This window comes from Eutrigla gurnardus (assembly GCF_963514095.1).
Source record: "Eutrigla gurnardus genome assembly, chromosome: 2".
In the NCBI taxonomy this organism is placed as follows: Eukaryota; Metazoa; Chordata; class Actinopteri; order Perciformes; family Triglidae; genus Eutrigla; species Eutrigla gurnardus.
The window spans coordinates 20730077-20742301 of record NC_139916.1 but is presented as its reverse complement, the minus strand read 5'-3'; the positions used below and the strand labels follow the sequence as shown (position 1 = coordinate 20742301).

The 12225-nt window shown below is 42.0% G+C and overlaps 1 protein-coding gene across 1 annotated transcript in view; it reads left to right on the top strand.

The window, feature by feature from the left end:
• The window catches only part of bsnb (bassoon (presynaptic cytomatrix protein) b), a 60380-nt gene that overhangs the window by 20973 nt on the left and 27182 nt on the right, over positions 1–12225 (top strand). The window lies entirely within an intron of this gene.

The window sequence follows — 12225 nt, the reverse complement described above, 5'->3', positions numbered from 1 at the left end:
ACAGGCCATTCATAGATCGCTATGGAAACAGGGAGATAATTTGTTTGTCAGGCGTCCCTTTCATGCTTGGCTGCTAAGATGCTGAGAGTCTAAAACTTTCAGACTGCTGTTGCCCCATTTTCATGAGAGACTCTGCTATTAGGTGTGTTGTGATTCTGCTCTGCTGGCTACGGCCTCAATCCAGCATACGCTTCATTGTCTCCAAACCTGTGAACAGTCTTTCTTGTCATTCCATGTGAGCTGGCAGGTTGGTCTCCAGAGTGGGTGAGAACCATTTGGACATGGCGTGATGCTTTGTACTTTGAATCTAGTTTTCACAGCCGGTTTGACACATTCTTCCTTATCCTCTTCTAATCTCTCCAAACTTTTCTGCTTCTCCATTTATGCTTTTTCTCTGTTTTATTGGCCTGTTGCAGGCGGATATTAACTATCACATTTCTTCATGTGTCTGGTCAGATTGTTTTATATACTCAATATGGATGATACACACAAAGACGTTATCAATAAATCCCATGAGAAGAATAAAACCAACAATGCGTTCGTTAGTCCCTATCTCGCTCTGCCTGTGGCTCTCAGCCAGCTAACCCTGGTTATCACTGAGGATGTACTGTCAATCTAAAAAAAAAACAATCATGAATACAAACTTGTATTTTACAGCAGCAGGATGGTATGTTGGACTAAATTCAAATGAATTACAGTACCCATGTCCATGATAACGAACATGTCCATGTACATTTATGTGTTTATAATAGTCTTTGGACACCAATGGACAGGAATATGCATTATCAGGCTTTTGCTACCGAGACAATAATGGAAGTAATGTGTTTTTTAATAATGTAGACAATCATAAAAATAATAATGTTCCCTGCCTTCACCCAAATGGGGATTGGCTGGGATCAGCTCCAGCTTCCCCCACGGATAAGCGGTGATCGATAATGGATGGTTAATAATAATAATAATAATAATAGCACCAGACTTCTCCTTTAAAGCTCAATTGTTCCCAGGATATTTTTATAAACAGGAAACATAAACAGGAGTTTTAACTGCTTTCACTTGGATTATATGTCCCCATATTTACAAAGGTTTTTGTTTTTTTCCGGCTACAAGAAGACACAATTTACAGTTAACATTTCCTCCCCTGCTGTTGACAGCTAAGGAAATGATTCCACTAATAGAAAGTGACAACACAAATGGGGATACAAATGCAAATGAGCTGCTCCTGTAAGTATGTAGCAAAGTCATGAAAGCTAATTAAAAAGGACAGTAAAGAGTTAAACTATAGTAGCTACAAAAAGTACGTTTTAATGTGCACACCTAAATCGTGACTTGTAATAGACGTCCTGTGATGACTGTAGCTTCTACATCATGGAAATATTCATGGAAATACAATTTCTGACATTCCATGAGCGACACACTGCATAATACATTCAGAGCAAATTAGGCTGAGCTGTATAATCATGAAAAAATAGTCCGTCCCTTTTTAATCTGCAATAAGTCAATAAATGCCAGCGTCTGTGCGAGAATGAGTGGAAGAACGGAGGAGGAGGGAAAGGGAGGATGTGAGAGATCGAGGATGAGGAGTGAGAGAGCGTGAATCAGAGATAATGAGTGAGAGGAAGCCAACTGTTTGTTACGTTGCACAATATTTCACATCAATTAGTGCTGAAAGTCATGTGTGGCTCTGAGTAAATAAGATGTCCTTGTTTGGGGACTTGTTTCCTTCCCTATTACGTTTCTCAAGGAGATTAAAACCAACCTTGTGTCGTTGTTGTCTCCCCAGAGTACGGCTGCAAATAGAACATGTTTTCACTGGAGTGTCTGCTGCTCAGTCTGATTTACAGTACGCCGCATGTCAATTCTCATCCCTGAATCGACTTTCTGCCTCTCCTTCCACTTGCGCAGATTTTTTCTTGACAGTAAATGCAGGTGGAGGTGTGTTTGACACATTATATTTCATTCCGTGCAGTAACCTTATATTCCCCATATGCCTAACATTTTGTTCCCACGGTTGGGCAGGCGTACTGATGTGACTCAGTGTGTCCATTATTATTATGATATAGAAGCGTTCCTGTTTATAAGGAGACGGAGGATCATTAGTAAAAGGACTGATTTTTTTTCACAGAACTTTAGAAAAGGAGTAGAGGAACAGAAAACATAGTTCATCAATAATTCAACGAGGGAGAACATTATAAATAGTTCATGCAGCGTGGAGAAGGGAGAGTGCTGTGTTTGATTCCCCGTGTCACATAAGGTCAGTGTGTTGATGCCTGTGTGCATGATGCATGCGTGTGAGAGGAGCAAAGCCTCCAGGTGCATGTTAGTTTTACTGCAGGACATTTTGTGTTTGTATGAATATCAGGAAAACGTTGTATGGTTGGTGTTAGAACCAGATAGGATTTATTAGGGTTTCTGTACTTAAACTCATAACAAGTCTACTTACTCTTACAGAGCATATATTTGGCTCATTGTTGAACATATTAACTTTGTTGGCAACTGAGAGAAGTTTGATTCCAGCAGGAACATGCTTTTAAAACTTCTAAATAAGAGTCTCTCTCATACTAGATCAGAAGTGTTTCCCACAGGATTGTGGTGGGTGGTCCATGAATCCTCTAGGGCAGACCGGTGGTATCCTTCCTCGGAAGTAAATGTTGTACATTTTAAAGTTAAATACATCAATCTGGTGTCCTTCAAGAGCCAAAATGAAGACTAGATATGAAGAACTGTGGCTCTAGCAAACAATGTTGTGCTTTAGCACTGGTGGAATATTACTAAATACATTAAGACGACTCAAGTACTGCACTAGTACTTCTTATTTGATGTAAATTTATATTTCTAGTAATTTTAACTACATTTGTTTGGCAGTATAAGTTACTAGTTAGGCTACTTTGTAGACTCAGATGCTCAATACAAAATAATAATCCATTCATAAACTATGATGTATTATTTAGTAGTATACCTACATAAAGTAAGCTAAATCAATTTAGCTCCAACGTTATCAGCCTTGACATTAAAGTGATGAACACATGAATGCATCAATAATGATAATCCAATGATATATGCCTACCGTAAATATATTATTTGAAATAGGCTGTTCTTCCTGGATTTTTTGGTTCTAATACTGTTGTACTTGTACCATTCCGAAGGTTTTACATGAAAGAGAGAGCGTGGCAGCAAGTGTGAAGAGAGAACAGGAGAGAAACGCATCATCGTAAATAAACCAATAGTCAGTGTTCATACTAACACGATGCAACACTACATTGATTCAATACAAAAATAAAAAATATAGAGATTAATCAAAAGAGAGACAGAGAGAGAGCACCGGGAAGCGACGAAACCTGCATGGGGTTCTGTAAAGGTGACATGGCCAGATCCGTTTTCACCTTAACTTCCCATCCGAGCTAGAGCTGGCCCGCCCGTTGGGAAGTGTAAAAATATTTTGGGTTCATTATGAACTGTGGCAGGACAAAATAGACTTTGGCGGTCCGCCACAGTCTAGGCAATTAATGGGAAACACTGATCGGACAAACTTCCGTCTAAGCTGGCTCTCGAGATTTGTTGCCAGAAACAACACAGAGCTGAAATGAGCCAAGTGAACAATAACTTTATCAATATAATGATAGTTTAGAATGTTCACTAACGCTTTCTATGAAGGTCATGTATATAATGCATCATAAGCACATTTATAACACATTAGAATGCATGTATAAAGCTTTATAAAAGTTGTTATACATCTTTATAATCATGCTTGACACCTATACACCCATAACAAGGTTTATAAAGTATTATAAGTGGTAGACATAATGTATTATAAGTTCAGCATTCATAACCCTTTATACCTCCATGACCAAGTGACCCCAGTGAAAGAAGAATCTGAGTCCTGGTTTATGCAACACATTATAACTAACATTTTTGCCAATTATAGACACAGAGAGTCCTCGTAATTGTGTTATATACGATGCAATTGTTAATAACCTTATACAATGCTGTCACTTTACTTAAAGCTCACAAAGTCATGCTATAGCGTATTATTGATGTTTATAAGAAATGATGACACCTTTTAAGAAAACCTTCATAGAAGTGTTACCGAATGTTCAGCTGCTACTTGCCTTTTCCAGCATGCATTCATAGCATATGATGAAGCCGTAGTCCGCCATATGAACACGCACACACACACACACACACACACACACACACACACACACACACACACACGTAGACACACACACACACACACACACACACACGTACACACACACACACACACACACACACACACACACACACACACACACACACACACGTAGACACACTCTCTCAGTCTCATTCTGTAATATGCTCAGCTGTGACAAAGCAATTCCATTCTGAGGCTGTACAAAGGGAGACCTTTTAATAGTGTGTAACACCATCTGCAGTAACTATATATTGGCTCGGTTTTACGTGCCTGCATGGAACACAGGCTGCAGTAAACAGTGCGGTTAGGACACAATGAAATGTTAATAATGATGAGAAATAGTAGATTGAGTAGCAGGAAATGTACCTTTTAAAAACGTGTATTTTTCCATTCACAACTGAAGACACCCCAAGCGCACAGTGAACATATGTAGAACATGTAGTATTTCCGAATGTGTCACAGCTCCACAGGAACACAGTTGCCTCTCTCACACAGAGCTGCAGTATAGATGAACATGTCATTCTCACTCTCAAACCTACTGGAAGTGTTTTCTGAAGGCTGGCACCAGTCTGTGTCTCCCTCAGGAGTCCCATCCAAAGCCAGATGGCTGCCGGCATCACGCGTTCAAACCTGCCATGCTCAGCCCGGCTGCTCCCAAAGTGATGATGGTACACCATCACAGATCTGAGCGCCCACCCAGCCTCAATCAGCTGCTTGCTGTCTTTTAATACTTCCATATTAGTTTGCTGCTTGCGTTATGTGCTCATAGAAAACTAGCGTGCATATATATAGTACCTGTACTAGAATTCAGATATGGACGCCCACATGCAACCTGCACCCATGTATTCCTGCCCACCGATATACTGAGAACTAACAGATTACAGTTCACATTATACAGACACTAAAATGGTTTTGTTTGTAGTTATCTAAGACAGTTCTTAGGTAAAAGTAACTCAGTTAATAAATAATATAATATGACTGCCCATTATTGTGATTTTAGTTATTTCAAACATCCATTATTGAATTATGCTACTGAAATTCTAGTGGTAGCATCTGGTACTTTTAAAACATGTTGCAGCTCTGGAAACAGACACACACTCTCTTATAATATGGACACACACACACATCTTTTTACGTCACCCTCCTGTTCTCTTATTTCTACTATAATAAAAGTGATCCTGACTCACCTCTCTGTAAAACTGCCAGATTGCCAAAAGCAGAAATACATCCTTGTTAGATTGCAACTCATTTTATTTCAGATCTCAAGTGATTTGTCGCACTTTTAAATTACACAGATTTAGGTGACGCGCCGGACACATAAAATGTTCCCCTTGACATTCTCTAATGTGAAAATGGTTGATTGTCTGGTTGACTTATTGCTCTTGTTTTACTTATAGTCGGGGTGGAACTCCACTTTCACCCTCCTGCCGAGTTTCGGTGCTCCTCTCCCTCAGTTTGCTTTCCTCGTCCTCCTGTCTTCATGCCTAAGTTGGAGACTGCTTGGTGTCGACACATTGATCGAATTGGCAATTACTTCTCGTTCGAACCGCTGGCAGATGACATTGCAACACGGATACTCAGCCCTCTTGAGTCAGTCTACGGTCTGTTGATTTAGCAGCAATAGCAGGGCGAGCATTTTAAAAGCCCCTTCACATAATAACGGAATATTTATAAGAGGTGACAGACACAAACAAAAAGAGACAGAGACAGGGAGATGGGTGTGTTTCTGGGTGTGTGTGTGTGTGTGTGAAGGGAGGGAGGGGCTGTGGGGGAGGGGGGGTCATAGAAGGAGCTAATAGTTCAGAGTGTTTGTAATCCGTGTTGAGGGAGCGTAGCGATCCCCTTGAGTATGATGCTTAACCCCGACACACCATTGTAAAGATCCACCCACACAAATAAGTGCCACCTGAGAATAGTAAGCCTTGTCGGATGATTAAACTGAGACAAAGCCCATTTTGATGTGATAAATACATTAGCGTTGACGAGACTGCAATGGTGAAACAAAGGTTTTCCACCTAAATCCTGTATGTCAAAAGAAACTGGTGCACAGTTTAAATGACATGAGGCAAGTTCACCCCAAATCCTTGAGCCACAGTCAACTCACTCACCACAAAACTCCAGTGTGTGACTGTGCTGCTGCGGCACGCGAGAAGACAGGAAGATGATGTGATGTGCACAGCGATGACTGCTTCCTGTTCAGATTACGTGGCACCCAGCACAGATGGCTCGCTGGTTTTCAGACTAAAATGCCACTCACTCTCTTCTCTGGGACCGTTGTGTTTGGCAGTATAGGCTCCGGGCTCTGGTCTGAGCTGCAGTAGCATACACTTTGTTCAAACTCCTGGATATCGCTGACCTGCTAGACATCCAGGACAAAGCTCCCACAACTGCTTGTATATTCAAGTCCTATTTTTTGTGCTTTTTAAGATTTTTTTCCGGGGTTGCACTGCGTTTCCTGATTCTAAACCTGGGACTGATAGGAAGTAGAGCGGGAGGAGAATCCACAATGACTCCTACTCCTTTTGGCACTGGGATTGCACTGAATGTGCCCTATTCTGCTATAAGGCACAGTGTCCATTTTTCACGAGACATCTTTGAGGTCAACCTCGACCTGTTCCCAGGCCTGCCTGCACTGGCTGCAGTATCAGCTCTTTTGATGAATGACCATCTAGGAGCACGGTGACCATATTGAACTCAAATTACCCCTCCAGTCCTTTTGTGCGGTTCTATCTTCAAATGCCCTTCCTCTCCTACCTTGTGAGTGAATGTGCTTTGAAACCTAGAAGAGACCTCAGCATTGGCTTAATCACCTCTTCAGAACTCATCATCTTCAAGGCCTGGTGGCTATGCTAACAAGCTTTAGCGATGCTCCATGGGCCCCCGGCAGTGCCATGTCCGTCCTCAGTGCTAGAGCCACAGAGGTGGGGCCGGAGCAGTCCTCCCACCCCTGCTATTGGGCCCTCCTGTCTCAACACATCACAGCACCCGCCTTATCAATGCTCCCGCTCTCTCTTCATCGCAGCACCCCAGGCATGCGACTACTCCCTAATGCTGGCATTAGGAAAAGAAGGAGGGGGTTAGTTGAGTGTGCGCTATGCTTAGAGGCTGTAAATACTAAAAGGCCGGCGACACAAATGTGAGATTATGGAACGGAGACGTGTAGTTTTATGTCAGAGGAATGAAAAAAGCCAGACAGGGAGAGCACTATAATGAAAGGGAGCGGGAGATTGAGAGACAAAATGAAAGAGATAAAGCTCACTGATCGCTCAGATATTACATTTAACCCCTTGCTAATCTCAGCGCTGCAGCTGTCGGGCAGCAGTGGAGATGACCAGATCATTTGTGAGTTTCTGAGTTGCTGCTCTGAGCTGCAGACAGACAACAATATTAACAACAGCAGCACGATGATCATTACACTCAGTGAGATGGTCCTCCCTTTGTCTCCATCCGTGGAGACACCGGGGCTCCAGTGCCAGGGCGGTTTACTGCTGGGGGCGTGACACAACAACCCAAGGAAGGGAGAGAGTCCTTAATGGGATCACTTAGTCACTGTCGTTTTCTTATAAACACCTCACTTCACAAACCAACGTATGCAGGATTGTTTTGTCTCAAATGTATAGCTGTTTGCTTTCTTTTGAATGCTGGATTTGGGATGTCTGTCCTTTTTATACCAGTTTATGTACAAAAGGATGCAGCAGCGTTGACTGATGCTGTACTTAATGTACCCTCATTAACATCTAATGGGTAAAATGACCACAGTACAAACAAGTGAAACAAAGTGAATTTGCTATGGACATGTCAGCCTCTTAAATAGTCCCCCAGGATTACATTTATTAGCCAACTTGAGACATTAATGAAGCTTATTCTTAACTTAACTTTCTCTTCAGGAAAGGTTTTTAGTTTTTGTTGTTTTTTTCCCTCAATCAGCGTGGTCAGCAATGAGGTTCTACGTGATCCTGGTCTTCATGCGAAAGTAACAATAGTTGGGTTATTTCACATTATGTGAGATTTTGTTTGCCTGTGCTCTTCACAGTGGTTTGGAAGAAAATGAAATCTGTACACCAATCAGGATTTAGCTTTGGTTTTGAATGTCATGCATTTAGTTGTTAATATTTAACATTGACATTTCAAGAAACATAATCTTTGCCATTTCTTTGCATTCTCTCTCTTCTCTCTGTGACTGCTGACATTTGTCACTACTCACTTCTCCCATACAGTATACAAGCCCCTCGCTCACTCAAAGGATGCTGATCTCCATGCTGCCACACTGACTTGCAAACCAAGTTAAAAGATGTATGCATGTCTCAAAGACTAGCATGAGGAGACATTGTTTTCGCTGGACTAATCACCTGACTGCATGCTGGTGGTAGGTTACAACTTGAGTAGCTCGTTGAAAAGATAAATGCGGGACACATGAAATGTATTTGTCTGGCAGTGGCTGTAGATTCGGCTGGCTGGAGCATTAGAAACTCATCTGAAATGAAACACAGCCGACGAGACGGCCTGATTAACTTGTCCTGGGGACAGACATATGCGATGAGACGCATGACTTGTTTGGGCTCGGTTGCCAACCACAGTGTAAAATAGGTTTGTCTGGCTGGAGCTTGATTAACATTTTGGGTAACTGTAACAGTTTGACTGTTGTTTTTGCACATCTGACTGTTGAGTCTTTCTGCGTGTCCAAAGGAGTGAGCAGATGACCCTCGGCATCATCCATCCCCGTGTGTGCACATCTGACTTAATCTCGTTGAGCCACATTGGTATTCTGTGTCTTATCACCTTGCTGACATTAAGCGCATGTGCTGATTAAAGCCTAAAGGTGAAAGTAAGCCACATCAATGACTTCTTGTTATACTGACAGCATTAGGCAGTTTGACCACAAAGAAAGTTGCAGTCACTGAACTAAGCTGAGCCGTGTGCTGCTCGGGTGCTTTTTAAGCTAGATTTCAGAGGGATACTGCAATTCATCTTGAATATTCCCAGGGCAAATTAGCAGAGCTGGGCTAAAAGGCTTACCAAGAGGAAACAGTCAAATGCCACCCCTTACCCTCAGAACTGCTTCATTCCTCCCGTGAATGCTGTCTTATAAGTCCTGAAGTGTGCGAAGTGAAATATTTGTTCTTTTCTTCAAGGAAGGGGTTCACTTATTTGAGGGATGAAGGAGGTGGATCCACAGAATCTCTCTTTAAGATTCTGTTATATTTAGACATGGTGGAGGCGATGGATTAGGCTTATTATATGCCATGTGTGCGTGCCTGATTCGGTTATAGTATTTTTTTTATGGATTTAGACAACGTAGGTTGTTTTAATGTACTATGCAGATTGTCTGAGATTAAATATATTGGTCCAAATGTTTTCGTTGCATTTTGAGTCATCTGTCTTGTTGTTGGTCTGGACCCCAGTATTGCTGCCAGAACTCAATCTCAAAGAGACTTTCAAATAAAAATGTTACATTTAGTCAACTGCATGATTCTTGCAGATTCTTTACGGAGATGACTGCTGATACCTTTACAGATAAGGAATTGTAACAAACAAATTGCTTTCAGGGCATCCTGTAGCTTCCAATAAATGTAAACCTGCCCAGATGTAGCAGAAATGGGAGAAAACAGAAAATAACACCCACCAGTCTGCACCTGTGTCAGACTCACTACACTACGAGGTTTTTCTTGGGAAACATTTCTTCAGACAAAATGATTTAGTGGGATCAGAGAGAGAGAGAGAGAGAGAGAGAGAGAGAGAGAGAGAGAGAGAGAGAGAGAGAGAGAGAGAGAGAGAGAGCACCTGTTGAAACAAACAGAAACAGACAGAATTAGTAAATAAAGAGCAGAAAACATGACCCGTCTGCTACCAACGGGGGACAGCAGAGACACACATACTTAATGGCACTATAAAAAGTGATTTTACACGCAACCGTTTTGGAAAAAGTCTTCTACACAGCAAGATCCTTGAGGAACTTTTGGAGGTTCTTCAATTGAAATGACAACTAAACGGTGGAGGAACCTTGAAGAAAATGTCCTTAGAATAAACAGTTCTTTGTGAGGAACATTTAGAATGTCTGCTGTAGTATGTAGTGTGTAGTAATAACAACAACAATAATAATAATAATAATATTGGAAATATATCAAGATATCTGATCCTGAAGATCCTCTAGGAACCTTAATATAAATGAGTTCTTTGAGGAACTAGTTTTCATACTGAAGCGTCCCAAAACATAGAGAAGTTGTGAAGGGAGTGTGAATTCTATCTCTGCTTCCGACACCTTTACTCTGATATATCTTTGCAGAGCAAATTATTGTTTGCTAAATTAACGGAAAAAACAGAAAAGACGTGACGTAGTGAAGAAGCGACACGCCGCCAACGGATTTAACAAACTCAAAGCGTAGATCCGAAGCAGATAAAACGCCGTTGTTTGTACAAGGACGCATTGACATGTTTATGATGCAGCAACTACACTTAAGGTTGAAGAGACGTGTAAATATGCGAGACGAGCAAAAGTTCACCTTTCATAGTTGTTTTCATGTATCAAGCTAATCAGATTTCCGACGCTCATTGAATACGTGACCAAGACCGAGATCGTGGCCGCGCTGTGGGACTTGTTCTGCAAAGCCGGGGTGTTATTGAAGTATCTGGTCAGTTCAACGATCAGTTGAACAACAACAACACATTCTAGTTGGGACTTAACTATACCCAGATGTTGCATGAGCGAAGGTGTATAGAATGTTTAGGTTAGGAGGAAGATGAGAAGAGGCCTAGCTGTAAATTAAAGGGGCCATATTATGAAAAACAGGTTTTCTCTGGTCTCTACATCTATAAACTGGTCCTCCCTGAGCCTGTCAACTCCCAGGATGAGGAAAACAAGAAATTCCAGCATGGTCTCTGCAGCCCTCCGGTAAAACGGTGCTCCTACGGGCTGTTCTGAGTCATTTGCATAGTCCAAACTCGCTCTGCACGATGATAGGAGATATCCGAAAGGGGGGCGTTTCGCAACGCGGACATACTGACAGCGCGCACAGAGAGCGCGGACCGACATTGGACACGGACCGACAGCACATACGTTTTGTGAAAGGAAAAAATGTTCCTTATAAAAGGTTATTATTTCACATGTTCTGCGTATAAAACCAGCTGATGGGATGTTTGCACTGCCTCCCACACAGTTGTCTTTCTCAGTTTACTACTATGAGACTATGGTTTCTAATAGAATTGCAACAAAATAATCAAATCTGTTATTCTCTATTCTCTAAGAGCTATTCTCTTGGACAATTGTAATTCTAATAAAATATATGGTTCAATATAAAAAATGTGGAAAATGTACTTGTCTACCTAGGTATGCAGGTAGGTAGATAGGTTGTCCTAATGGATCTCCCACACCCTGAACTATCCATCCATCCATCGTCTACCGCTTATCCTGTATTCAGGGTTGCGGGGGACTGGAGCCGATCCCAGCTGTCATTGGGCGAAGGCAGGGTTCACCCTGAACAGGTCACCAGTCTATCACAGGGACGACATGTAGAGACAGACAACCATTCACACTCACATTCACACCTACGGGCAATTTAGAGTCACCAATGAACCTATCCCCATCCTGCATGTCTTTGCACTGTGGGAGGAAGCCGGAGAACCCGGAGAGAACCCACGCTAACAAGGGGAGAACATCAACAACCCTCTCGCTCTTAACCATGCTACCCACTACACCACCATGCAGCCTACCCTGAACTATATAAAAAAGTATTTAATCAAGACAGTGTAGTGTGAAGATACTCTATATGTTGCCCTGCAAAACTCATTGAGATGAACATCTACCACGTGTTTAATATTATTTTTTTAAACACACTGCGTGGAACTCTTTACAAGTGACTGTGACTGTAGTTGAGTCCTGCCTCCTCAGTGGATGATCCTTCATTTCCTCTCTAATCCACAGGCCCGACCACGTGTCCCCATTGAAGGAGTCCCAGGGGATTGACCTATATACCTGCTGACTCTTACTGACCTGTCACAGCCATGGGGTGGCATGGCACACCCTCGCACACTGATCTGACATGTGCTCGCTCATGCTT